The sequence below is a fragment of the Anneissia japonica genome, unplaced genomic scaffold (assembly GCF_011630105.1).
Source record: "Anneissia japonica isolate Jap-2015-1 unplaced genomic scaffold, ASM1163010v1 scaffold287709_len1912824_cov184, whole genome shotgun sequence".
Taxonomy (NCBI): Eukaryota; Metazoa; Echinodermata; class Crinoidea; order Comatulida; family Comatulidae; genus Anneissia; species Anneissia japonica.
This window is the reverse complement of record NW_022751466.1, coordinates 1898768-1913459: the sequence shown is the minus strand read 5'-3', so window position 1 is coordinate 1913459 and position 14692 is coordinate 1898768. Positions and strand designations below refer to the sequence as shown.

Below are 14692 nucleotides of genomic sequence, written 5' to 3'. Positions count from 1 at the left end.
GATAATTAAAATTAATTAATTCACATAATAATGCGGAAAATGGCTACATGTACACAAGGCAGGTGGAAAACGGCGCAACGAGCACCCCTACCAGGGATGGATATGTGCGCCTAACAAAATGACATTACTATTATTATTATTATTATTATTATTATTATTTTGGAAATTGTTATTTATTTATCTTTACATGTCAATTGTGTTGGTACAAGAAGGGAAATGACTGGGACTAGATTGTAAATAATAGCTGATTCACACGTACAAAATACTTACCAAATGTAACCAAAAGTAACATTTTACAGTATGTGTGAAAGTACCTCCGTGTAATATCCTTGTAAAATCTTGGAATGTCTCAGTAATCTTTACCAGCCTCACTAAGGCTGGTAAAGCTTCCGAGATGTAGCATGGATGGATCTGCGCATGCGCAGGAATTTCAACACAACAACAATCTACTGTGTTTCGTGAGGTTCTTTGTTTTCTTTATTCTGCAGTCGATTCCGATCCACTAGAAATAGATAGCAGCTGATAGGTAGGCCTACTTTTTTTTAATGATTAATAAATTAATTACCCTTGTTATCGATGTTAATTAGTAATGGGAGAAGAAGATACATAAATGAACGTCGGGATGGTATTGGTACTAGGCTTACAGGCCTATTAAATTACTAATATTATCAAGAGTCAACTGAAACATCGGAAAGCTAGTATTAGTACAGCAGTTGTTAAGGGCATTGATTGCTTCAAATGTTTACTGTGATGGTGAGTTTCAACAGTCCATCCATGACAGGGGTTCTCAACTAGGCCTAGGCCTATATCACAATGGGGGAAAAATGAATCATTGAATAAATTTGAAGGGCAGAGGCAAGATGTACCTTACAGACGTGTGTGAATGCTTTATACCTCAGTAGGAATAACTCGAGAGATGGCTCGGTTACAATTTATTATGTTTTGTTGAACTTGAACTCACGTGTGAATCGGGTATAAAAAGATAATGAGAAGAATTTGTATGGGAACGGAAGGGATGTGGTTTGAATTAGAATAGATAACAATAATGGGAAGTTTCTTTAGTATGCTTGTAGGATTTAGAAGCAGTTGACACTTGGACACCCAAGTAAGTTAACGCCATCCAAGGGCGCCTTGGGTTGTATTCATGTTTTCATGTACTCTAAGTAAAGTACCAGCCAAGTGTGACTTCAGCTACACTTTTACTACATTTTTGAACATTAAATTAGTGAACGTAGAAACTTTACGCTACAGTGTATACATGTGTATATCATTATATTTGCTTCCAGACTGGGCTACTGGGCATCGTCACAGATGGTAGCAGCGGTGGGATTCAAATAAGAAATCTACACCCAACTATCGGATATAGTCTTGGAGCTCGGAATATTTTGCAAATGGAAAAGGTCCTGGTGAGTGTTGGAAGGTTTATTACTTGAAATTGTGTATGTTACACTTCATAATTTTTGTTTAATTGTAATTTCCTTAAGTACTTAAGTAAATATTTCCAAAGCTGTGTTTTGCTTGACATAAGCCTAGCAATGAGTCCACGAAGGAAGGGTAGCTCCAGGGAAGAACCTAGATATGATTTGCTACAAATTATTATAAATTAATAAAGTATATGATAACAAAGAAATACCTCAATGCTTTTTATTATTTATTTCTGCGTTTTGTCAAAATCAATGATGAATTGTATAGCCTAGCATATTGATATAATCAAAATCGACCATAGGAAGGTCTTTTGTTACCAAACAATACCTTGTTGTGTGGCTGCAGATAATTGATAGCCACAGGTTCAGGCACTAAACATAGATCCCATTTCTGATGCCTACACCATCATTGGCATTGACGAAGGTGAGTAAGTATTTAAAACAACCCAACTGTGAGAGATTGCACCATTCATTCATATTAGTTCCAAACAAAATTCTTATCATTAAGAATATTACAATATGCGAAAATAAATCTAAAAGACAACAGAAATGGTCATATTTCCGTAGGCCCCACTTCAATACCGTGGTCAGCAAACGATTCCCATACAAAATTGCCATTTTCAACTTATATAGAGCTCAGAATTTCACACACCTGCACAATAGGTGATTATTCTTGCAATTCACTAGACAAAAACTTCATGAAACAACCATTATTTGCTTTAAATCATTAAATCACCATACGACAATGCATAAAACCTGGTTTTCCATACCTGCTGTATATTGTATGTAATAGTTTTCCCCACCCTCTGCCAACATTGGTTTGGATACTATTTATATGTAGTACCACGCAAACACTTTTTAACATCTCTGTTCTCTGTTCACACAGCACTACAATACATTGTCATTATCAACCTCATTAGCAAACACACATTAAAATGAACTACATTCCATATGATATTAATTCCTAATTATTTTCCCAACAGAACCAATATATTCCTGATCACCGATGAGGACAAGTCTTTCTTATGCAAGAAGGACATACTCTTCACTCAAACAGGCTGCTCAACTGCCGAATTTACCGACAAATTACCACAAAGATGTACCATCACAAGCGTCAACACAGTCATCACTAATATTGACATTGATTTATAGACATTAATGTCAAACTTGTTGTCATTATAATAAAAAAATCATCATTATAATGTAAAATAAACCTCAAAATTAAAAAAAAAAAAAAAAAAAAAACCCTAAAAAGCATGCTGCCCTTAAAATCCTTGAGGGCTTTAAAGTCAAACTCCGGAGGAAAAACATTTTTTGATATGTTGTAGAACTAATTTTTTTAAGACAGAAAAAAGTTGTTTGATAAAAAAAACTGTTGCTCAGTTTTTGATCAAACTACATTTTCCTGTCCTAGAAAAATCAGTCCTGCAACATATCAAAATTTTTTTTCCCTCCGGAGCCTGACTTTAAAATCAGATTAGCTTTTCCATATTTAGAAAATGACGCATTGTCCACGCGTACACATTCAGATCATTGTGTATACTCAACATGAACTGTTGCATGTTTCATGAAATGTTACTTTAGCAAACACTTTCTGTATTATATCAAGATTTCACATTGTGAACATTTAACATGTGTCATTTGCCAATATATGGGCATAAAAATGTCATGTCATATCATCCTAAAAGAGTGTTTCTTTCTGACAAAATCTAACTTCAGATATATTTACTTGAATATATCTAATTGACCTAGCATAACACAAGACTTGCTTAAGTGCGACAGTAGACATATAATGTTCGTCTTAATTTACACATCATTCTTTTTGTGCACAGACTTGGTACTAGTTGTGAACACATAATTATGTTTGCAGTATATAAATTAAAATCATTTTATATACACAAATAAATGACAATCCGTATATATGACACATTTTGACAATTTGTTCACTTTTATGTGAAAACTTTTCTTACTAAACTGTGGCTTGCTTCAGACAGTCTTAATGTATATAATATTTCAGTTTTTTTATATTATGTTAAATGTATTATCTATTAGTTTCCTCTTCTGATATTAAAAAAAAAAGAATGACCACCATATCATATAAGGTCATGTTGTGTTACAGAACTAATTATTTTGTAATAATAAAATTGCAATACCAATAGAAAAAAAATGGGTATCAGCCAACCTTCATGTACATTATATAATAATATATCAGTTTTCTTGAAATTATGTTAAATGTATTACTTACTAGTTTCCTCACTTTGAAATTAACAGTAATGACCAGCATTTTATATAGGGACATGTTGTGTTACAGAACTAATTATTTAGAATTAACAATAACAATAGAAAAAAAAAATGTGTTTCTGCCTGTACTTTCATGTATAAAATATATTAGTTAACATTGACACTTGCAAGGCCCTGCAAAACTCATCCCCTTTCCCTTGGTGGTAGGGGTCCCAGTATCTCCAGAGGCAATTACAGAGAGGTCCAAAAATAACACTACCCTAAGGGGTCCCGGGATATAACCTCGAGAATTTGTTGTTTTCTAGATGCCTGATAATAACCTCCAAGGCATTTTGGACGATCAATAATTTCTTTTCTTTTTGTTTTTTTTTAAACTTTCCAATAAGTTCCAAATTTCCAAATTAGCAATAGCATAATTACACACATACAAAAAAAATTATGCCTAGTTTGAAACTAATCGATTTAACAAATTTTATTTATCGTGGTAACAATCTAATGACCAACGACAGTGACAACGACAACATGAAGACAAACACAGTTAAAAAAAATTGGCCTCCCCAGAGTGCTTTTGGGGAAGATAACATAAGAATTCAAGTAAGTGCACACACCCAACTGATTTAAAGCACTTTTACCTCATCATTGCTACATTGTACAATGTGTGCTCTTGTGTAAAGGTTGAAATGACAGAAGATCATTTACCATCAAGGAACTCAGCTGGCAGTGCCATTGTCTTCATTTTCTTGTATTTTCTTTGCATTTATATTAGGTATACAACTGAAATAGACTACTCATCAGGAGATATCAGTTTAAAAGCAAAAGACCCTACTTGGGAAGTAGAAGAAGATATGGATGACTATCAGTTAGAAATGTATTTAGTGTTAGTGTTTTCATATATATTCACAGTATAAGATAAATTATGATCAAGTACAGCTTAGAATTATTATTTAGCATTAACATTACTGTAGATAAAAAATAATAATTTTGTAAGTTGTATTAACCAATTAATTATTGCTTGTACAGTACATGGTAAATAATGCATAATGTAAATGAAACTGAATACAAATGTTGATTTTAACCTACAGTATATTTTTTTATAAACCCCAAAATGATGATATACAGTACTGTATGTTTAAAGTGTAGTTTTGATATTCTGCACCTGTATAGTCTCAACAGCCAAATCGACATAGACAGTCTTTTGACAGAACAGGAGGAAGGGCAGAAGGAGGAGAAGGAGGAGGAAGAAGATGAAGAAGTAGTACGTGCTACACAAGGATCAATATCGATAGAAACAAAAGAGCAAACCAACAACTTAAATTGTGGCATTGCATACTGTATGAAAACTGTTGCAGTTAGCCAATATGAATATAGTTAAAATATGTCAACAATGTGGTAAAGACGTATTTCAAAATCAGAAATGTTATCCACCTTCATTACAAGAAAATGGGTATGTACTCTATGAACAATTATTAACAGTACATGACATTTTTCTACTTTTATGTTATGTTAATAATAACAATAATATGTAGGTTTTTATATAGCACTCTATACAACTACTGCAAGTCTCAGATTGGGGCATTGAAACCCCGACCTGAAAGTCGGGAAACCAAACCGTTCCTGTTACGCCAAACCACTTCCACTATGTTATTTTTTAAAAATAAGAATGGGTGGGTTATGACTACAGTAAATGATTATCAATAGCATTTCTTTTGTTGCAGTATAAATTTTTGGAAATTAATCACTTAATTTTACAGCAGTGTGCAGCAGGCCATGAAACTCAGAAATGGCAGTCCCAACCAAGGATTCGTAATATCAATTTATGAGATTTTGTGCTCTGCTCAAATATTTTGCTAAGTGGTAACAACTTCTCCAAGATTCAGCATCTTTTCAACTTACCCGGTATATGTAGATGGGGATACGTCTCAAAGAGGACATATTATAGGCTTCAACACCAGTATGTCTGCCCGACATTGGGGAGAAAATGACGTCACGGAAAAATACACAGGACAGGATGTTGTTAATGGTATAATAAAAAATATTTTTTAAATAAATATACTCTATATGAAAATGTATCTATAATTTAGGGTATGTCAAAACAAGAGGTGTGGTAGACATATAAATTTTATTTTTTCCCTCCACCATTATTCTTTATTTTAATTACATTGATTTACATATCATCTATATGTTTAGTAATTATTTTATCTATGGTGTATAGGAGATGGCAGAAATGATTCGCCCTGGCATTCTGCCCAGTATTTGAAATAATAAAAATATTTTTTTCTGTTGACTCTATTTCATATTTAATAGGGATAATTATTAATATTTATAATGATTACCGTATAGGCCGACATATAAAGTTGCAATTACAGCATATATTAATTATATATAGTAATTAATAATCTAACCTGAACAAAAAAAATAATTATAATGAAACCTGTTATTGTCAAACTATTGAATGTAGTTACGTACGTCCATAAATCAGAGAGGTGGGAACTGCCTTTTTCAATATCAACAGAGTCACATAGTGACAGTCATGACATTTTTTTTTACACTTTTTATTTTCAGTTCTTCGTCTATGTGGAGTCAACTTGGATTTCATCTGATCTATGGCCCCCATCGAAATAGTCCGGGTTCAAACAGTCCATAAGAACAAACAACTACGTAGAAGGATGGCACAAGGCCCTAAACAATGCTGCTCAAACAGGAAACCTCACCTTGTATAAGATGATCCCCCTTCTCCACGACTTATCAAGGCTGGTGAAAGTGCTATGCTTTTGGTGAGTGAAAAGCAACTATGCATATACCAATGTAAGAAATACAGGAATCTGCACAGAAATCTTGACAAGCTTTGGGTGGAATTTGACAACAAAGTGTATTTTCGACTTTACAACACTCAGTTAATCTGCTATTCATGAGGAAGCATTCCTTTTTACCACTAAAGATAACGTCACGATCAAGAATAAAGTTTTACAGTACAAAACTCGTCTTCTTGGAGGTTAGCTGTCTGGATATCAGGCGCAGCGCACGCGCTTGCGAGGCCAGAACAGGCTGCGAGAAAAGATATTTTAAATAGAAAAGTTACAAAATACCGTAAAAGTATAGATGCCCAGTGTTTTACACGTGTTGACCGTGTTTTACACGATTAAAAGACGTATTCATAGATTGTGGGCACATATTTTTTGGGCGAGAATGAGTTCTACATGCCCACAATGCAGGACCAAGTTACTGTGAAAATGTATTAAACAACTGACCTAGGCTTATAATTACAGTGTTCAGCCCAAAACAGTCATATGAATAACCTTGGTTTTTTATCATTATGGTAATAATTATTTTCCTCATCTGATCTCATGCCATGTTCAGTGAGTGAGAAAGGAAGGGGGAGGTGCGAGTGAAAGGGGGTGTGTCACTGTATTGTATTTAGAACTTGCAAAACTGTTGTATGATTAGTATTTTTATTATTTCTGCTCTATTTTGCAGCTAATTTCCTTATAGAAGAAGATGAAGGCAAGAAAATTGGATTCTGTACTCAGCTTACTCTCATTTTCTCTATTAAATGCCAAAAGCATCTGAGAATCGACGCAGTACCTTGGTGGCCCTTGATGTTGGTCTTGGCAGAAAAGGCTTAGAGGATCTAGTTGCCTCCACCAGTTCTAACCTTCATATCAAGAGCATCTAAAAGGCAACAAATATAAACATGTGAAGAGCAGATGGCCGAAGGAGTTAAATGCCTGAAAAGACTAAAGGTGCTTCCACTAATGATGTTCTTGATGTAGAGTTGACATATGATGGGATGTGGTCAAAAAAAGGGCATTAAGCAAAATTTGGAGTTTGCAAGAGATGCCCAAAGACTGTTTGGAGGGGTAAGATGTAATTGTATTTTGTATACTTTTGATTAAATTTAGTTGAAATATTACAAAAATATTTAAATAAATATTCTAGTCAATTCTGAAGAGATCATATTTCAATTTTTGAAATTTCAACTTTATCGGCCGATTATTAAACCACAAACAAATAAAAATGCTTGTATTTTATCAACGAACTCCCAACGACCTACATGCCTACAGTATAGGGAAAGACTCTCTTTCAATATTTACTGAGCAAGTTGATTGCTTTGGCAGTGTACTTTTAATGGAGCAGTGCCTAAAGTCCCAAACAGACAAAGAAGTATTTACATCTTTGCTTGGAGCCTGTTTCAAGAGCACTGTTGATGTTTTAAAACAACAATATAACTCGTATTTAACATTAGACATTGACGAGAAACTGAAGAATGAAAAGAAGTCTGCTAAATTGCACAACATTTATGCAGAGCAAAAATTATGGGGATGTTCTCAGCAATCAAAGGCCTGTAAACTAATGCACAGTATAGGGAAAGACTCTCTTTCAGTATTTACTGAGCAAGTTGATTGCTTTGGCAGTGTACTTTTAATGGAGGAGTGCCTAAAGTCCCAAACAGACAAAGAAGTATTTGGTCAATTCCAGCCAAAAGTTGCATTTTTCCAATTTGTTAAATTTCTTTTCTAAGCTATTTTGTTTATACTGTTTATAAGTATACAGTTTAAGATTCACAAAAGCACACTAATATTTACTATACCCTCATTCATTCATAAAATACACAATGTGCACTCTGTTGCAATTTGGTACTAAGAGTTCATTGAAAGTATACAACTTTCACTCATCCTTGGCTCCTTGCATGCAAAGGGTGCTGATGGAAAATTCCACTGTCCATGTGACCTCCAAGCAGTAATTTTCCATTAGCTGTATTGTTTTAGATGCTGCAGTGAATTGGTGAGGCACAGAATACATTTCAATGTGTGAATGTTCGATGTCCCATAAGTCACAGTTTTGAGCATTAAGTTTCCCTCATATGCTGCCATAGACTTCTGCAGACAAGCACTGGACTTTTTTTATCTACTACAGTACATGCTTGCATCAACAAATCAAGCTGCATCTGCATTGGACTTGAAATAGCTCTACTGGGAGGACATACAATAAAGTCCCATAAGTCACAAGTCCCGTAAGTCACACATACAGTTCGTAAACCATGCCACCCAAAAGCTGTGCACAATGGCAAAGAGAGAGACGAGAACGCTTAAAAGCTGGAGGACAGTATGCTGACTATAAGAAAAAACAGTCAGAATATAATAGGCAGTGGGAACAACAAAAAAAAACTTGCAATGTCTGCAGCCCAGAAAAAGGAAAAAACTGAATATGAATGCCAACGCAAAGCTGAGTACAGGTGAGTTGGTTTGTTTCACCCTAGCTTTTACTAATTTTTTAGGTCCAGATCACTCTTTTGGTTTTCTTGTCTATCTCCCTTGGAGTATGCATTCACAGTTTTACATTTATGATGTGAACTTGGTATATAGTCCCATGTAAACTAGACCGATTGCAAATGTCCCATCAGTCACAAATGTAGTTGAGCATCAATTCAATTCAATTCCGGTTTATTATAAAAATCCACTGATCAAAGCAGTCCGAAGACTGAAATATGACAGTTTACAAAGTATAAAATCATCAGTTAAAAATTATATGTCTAAAAGGGTGTATGGTATTGCACATAAAAATACGATATATGAAATATGTAACTAATTATACATTGAAAAAAATTACACAATATATAAAATGTAAAATTTAAATAACAAATTATTAAATATAAAGGCATAATAAAGAGTTGGTACGGAAACTGTACAAAAAAAAGGGGTGGAGTAAAGACTTTGGAGACAAACACGCATGTACACACACACGCACACACACACACACACAACAAATTTGTGGGTCAATAAGATTACAATTCCACTGTCCATGTGACCTCCAAGTAGTAATTTTCCATTTGCTGTATTGTTTTAAATTGTATGTTTTGTACATTTGTAGGGCAAAGCTACGAAGGGAAGCTGAGCAACCCTCTGGATCCTGTCAAAATAAGAGCACCAGTCCTCACATGCATAAGGTTACCCTCAACAGAGCTGTTAAAGGGCACAGACAGCACTCCCTACCAGCCCCCGTAAATGCCGAAAAGTTGTTCAGAAGCTTGTAGTCAAGTTTTCACCGGAATCATTCCTGCCGCCTTCCAAGAAAAAGGAACGTGCACATATAAATTATGATGTCCTTACAGATGTTCTGAATTTCTATGAAAGAGACCAAAGTCCAGAAACGATACCTCAACATGACAATTAGTGAGGCATACAGCCAGTTTAAACAGGATTTTCCGGACGGAAAAATCGGAAAGTCTAAGTTTGCTGATCTGAGACATAAACATGTGTGCCTCCAAAGTGAAACGCCAGCTAACATATGCCTGTGTGTATACCATGAAAACATCAGGCTCATTCTTGAAGGCCTTCCAGGTATGACAAACAGCACAAGTGAGTTTGTGAAGAAAATTGTCTGCAGTGATGATGATGAAAGGTGTATGATGCAAGATGAATGCAGCTCATGTTCAAATCTGAAGATGTTTGACGATTATGTGCACTCCTTGTTTGATGATGTGCTTGATACTGAAATCAAGTATAAGCAACGGGGACGAGCTGAAGATGATCAACTGACACGTCAGTCTCTCTGTGATACTGTTGAGAATGTCTTGGAACTTCTACTATCAAAGCCAAATTAAAAATTATAGGAACAGGGGTGATCAGGATCCTTTCGCCAGTGATTGGCGTCGTAATCATAAGGCTTGGGATAGTAATTCGAAAGGGGCACGGGGTTATCGCAAGGATAACTCTTACGACAGCGACAGACAACAGCGTCGTAGTCGAAGATCAGATTATGAATTTCACAAGCGCGAGAAATTCTGTGGGTTCTGCGCCTGTACATTCACTTAGTTGGAATGCGCCAAACTGGTCAGGAATGTGTCAACCCGGACCGTCTCCCCCCATCAAAAACAAATCAAAAATAAATAGGGGAAGAGTGTAGTTCATCGTTCCGTTCGTTAACAAGAAGAATGTCTAATATTAATAAAGATAAAGATAAACTGAAGCGACCCACAGGCTTATTTGCCTTTGGCATCGTAAAAAAACCAAAGAATGGTAAGAACATTTGTAGAATTCGAATAATATAAATAAGAATTTTGGCAAGCGAAAAAAAAATACATGCAAATAAGAGACTAGGCCTAAGCCTAGGCCTAGAAGAGGTAGGGGAGGCTTAGCGTAGCCAAGTTAATCATGGCCTACCTATTATTAAACTAGGCCTAGGCCTAGTGCGGTGAAACGTAAGAGGTATAGGTATTTTATAGATTATACAGTGCCTTGTTGCGCAGTTGATGTTGAAGTTAAGAAAGACACAGAACTTGAAACAACAGTCTCAGTCTCTACAAACGAGGTGGCAATCCAGGTTAATGAGCACGAACTTGGAGCTAATGCTGAAGAAGATATAACTATGCAAGCAGAGTCTATAGCAACTGCTTTAATGCCAACATTTAGATTCAGACATTGAATTATAATTCAATGTCTGAATAGAATCAGGTTCAACAACAGTCTTCAAATGTAGGCAATGAAGCAGTTGCTATAGACTCTGCAGAATCAGAGTTGTAGTCCTGGTCCAATTGTTTGTAGTCCTGGTCCAAAAGTTTTGTTAATAAAAAGAATACAGACTATAATGCCATGGTAATTAATTATTTTTTAAATGTTTAAAGTTTCATTAAATTATTGAAACAGTGAAATTTTAGCCAAAATCTGTTGTATACTGCATATGTCATCCGGTTATTTGTGCTGAAATTCTTCTGCAAATCAAAAATGCCCTTAAAAATATGTCAAAAATATTTATTTTTTTAAGTAATTATTTAGTGCTCTAAAAGTGCTCTAATGGCATCAGAGAGCATCTAGACCCTAGAGCTTCAGGGGCCCTTGAGCGGGCCCCGGACCCCCGGCCGAAGTGGGTGTACTCGGTGTCCATTTGCAAGTTACCTGCTGTAAAATCTTTTTTACCTGCTGTAATTTTTACTAACAACAACCCTGCACAAGGGAGAAGTGGAACAACAGCAAACTAGCACGAGTGAAAGGGGGAAAAGGTTGCAAGAGCTGTGATTCAATCAAAACTAAATATAATGAAATTCTGGAATATTCCTCAAATCTTGAAAGCAAAATTGAAAAAATGTCAGAAGAAAGCAAAGTGATAGACATATGAACATGGACATTACAACGACAAAGTAGTGAAATTATACATGGACTTATTAACTAAATATTATGTTGGTGCTAGAAATGCTACAGGGGTTGTTAGAGACGTCCTATTACAACTTGGAGGTTTGGAAGCTGAGCGCTTACCGAAGTACACTTGGATTACCCAAGTAGTCATTCGTGCCCGGACTTTGTCCCAAATTCAAATTCTAGAGGAACTAGTTAGCAACACTAACAATACTTTACATGTGGATGGAACTTCTAAGAAAGGAGAACATTATGGCACCTATGATATATCAACTAGTTCTGGCACCTATGTACTAGGTCTGCGAGACATGACTGGAGGAACTGCTTCAAAGTATTTTACAACTTTTGAAGATATCGTTACAGATATTGCAGGAGTTCTGCATGATGACAACCAAAACCTAAATAAGTCAAAAATTGTCTCTAGTGTTAAAAACATGATGACAGACCGCTGTATCGTAAATTCCAAATTTTGTGAACTTTTAGAGTCGTCACGATTAGAACATGTCCCAAACGTTATTAAAAACTGGGAGACAATGACAGCTGAACAAAGAAATAAGATGCTGGAAGTTAATGATTTGTATTGTGGTTTGCACTACTTAGTAGGACTAGCAGACAATGCAGAAAGTTCTCTTAAAATATGGGAAGGAATTGTTGCTACAGAACCACTGGGTGCTATGGCAAAGGGATTTCGATCAATTAAAGGTGAATCGGGAACACAGCGTTTGATACGTACATCAGTGAAAGCATTCGAAGAGCATGGGTGTGAAGCCAGTGGAGTAATGGGGCCATTCGATAATTTCCTTACTAGTAAAGGTGTAACTTGCAAATTAAAACCCTTTCGTGGAAATCGCTTCAACATACTGTTTGAAGATGGCGGAGCAGTTTTTTACCACCATGATCATATGACAGAATTTATTCTTAAAAATTGCCCCACACCAAACCGTTTGATAAAAGCAGTCATGGCAGATTTGGCAGAAGATGTTTTACTAGCTGGAGCAAGAGCCTTGGGGATAATTAATTACAGACTGACTACCCCTCTCTGGACAGTGTTGGAGTCCAAAATTCATATATTTGAGATGAATGAGAAATACCAATACATTGTCGAAAAACTTAATGCTTGGGTAAAAGACCCATCAGAGTTGCTTGAAGTCCCAGGTAAGGATGATCAATTAGGGAAAGTCCTGGTACCACCTGTAGATGATGACGTCTCTAGAGCTCTGTACTTGCCCAACATACCAGAAGATATTTGTATACTTACTTCTGAAGCGCTATCTTTGATGTGTGCATCTATGGCACGAGTGTCTGAGCGTATGCTTGTTGACCATTTATCAGGAGGTAAATGGGAAAACCGCTCGCAAGAATTAAAAGACCAAACAGAAACGGTACCGACTACAAACATTGCATCTGAACATGATTTTGGACAATTGGATTGGCTGAAACGAGAGAGACCCAATGGAAACACAATAGCTTTGGAAGCCCTGATAATGTATGTCACCAACCATACCAGTCGATGGTTTACTGATTTGCCAGATGACAAAAAACACCACTACTTGACAATAGCACACAAGACTGCACCTTCAATACGACATGCTTTTTATGAGCAACGCAAGAAAAACCAACTCACGGAACAACGTCTTGAAAAAGAACGCCTGAGAAAACAAAAAGAAGTTAAAAAACAAACAGAAAATGAAAACCTGACTCGACAGCTTGCTGAATATGGAGGTTTGTGGACAGAAGAAGAGGTAGATGGGAAAGTTGAAACATTACCAACAGCAAAACAAAAAGAATTGGGGCTTAAAGCTCAGTTGCAGTTCAGGCACAAGGTGATGCAGCAAACGGCACCCGACAATTCAATGTGGCATCTAACCAAAAGGGGACAAAAAAAACCAACGCACGAATTAATGTCAAATTTGAAAGTAATCATTCACCACAACCATGTTGCTGGCCCTTCTGAAGAATCTACACTAAATCCACCTTCTCTACATTATAGACTTCCAGACGAAAGACGAAAACTGTTGGCGAACTCTGTGAACAAAATCCAAACAAGCCAAAGATGACAAAATTAAACTTCTTGCAAAAAACCGGCAACAAGAATCACATAAGCATCTGAACTCGCCATCGAAACGCAGACGCACATTAAATATTCCCATTCCAGATTTTGTTGGAAAATGCGTGGAACATCTATACAAGGATGAAATTACGGGAGCTGAAGAGTGGTTTGTTGGAACTGTTTTAAGACGCGTTACAAACAATAGAACAAAAAACCCTTTGAAAATTTTGTATGAAATCCATTATGAAGATGGAGAAGAAGCAGAAATAAATTTGCTGAGGACTATTTAAATGGTGAACTTAGAATACTTGATATCTAAATGTAGATACAAACCGACCTGTTAAAAAAGAAATTGTGTTTAATTGTCAAAGTCGGATTTCCTTCGGGTCAAAATTTGTTGTTTCTAATGTTTGTTGCCATGGCAACCACTGTTTTAAATTTGTGTTCTAATATTTTTATTAATAATAAAAGAATTGTTACTTGGGTGCATATTATATAGTCCAAATTTCAGATCTCTAGCCATAATAGTTTACAAAATATGATGGTTTATAATAACAAAGAGAAAGCTAAATATTTGTTTATATTCGCCATTTTGGTTACCATGGCAACCATTGTTCCATATATTTTTTAATGTCTTACCTAAGTTTGGACTTGACATACATTATATATTCAAAATATTAGATCTCTATCTGTAATATTTTATGAAATATGATATTTTCAAAATAATACAAAATGGCCGAAATTGTTAATTTTCACATTTGGTTACCATGGCAACCATTGTTCGGAAAATGTTTGGCTATTGCATTTTAATTTGGAGTTGGGTATATATTATATATTGAAAACATTAG

At 35.6% G+C, this 14692-nt stretch overlaps 1 long non-coding RNA gene across 1 annotated transcript; it reads left to right on the top strand.

The window, feature by feature from the left end:
* The first annotated feature begins 4885 nt into the window (after positions 1–4885).
* Positions 4886–6424, top strand: LOC117121648. The gene is made up of 3 exons (XR_004447611.1): positions 4886–5109; positions 5417–5685; positions 6228–6424. It is a non-coding gene; the product is annotated as an uncharacterized LOC117121648 (long non-coding RNA).
* The last annotated feature ends 8268 nt before the right edge of the window (positions 6425–14692 follow it).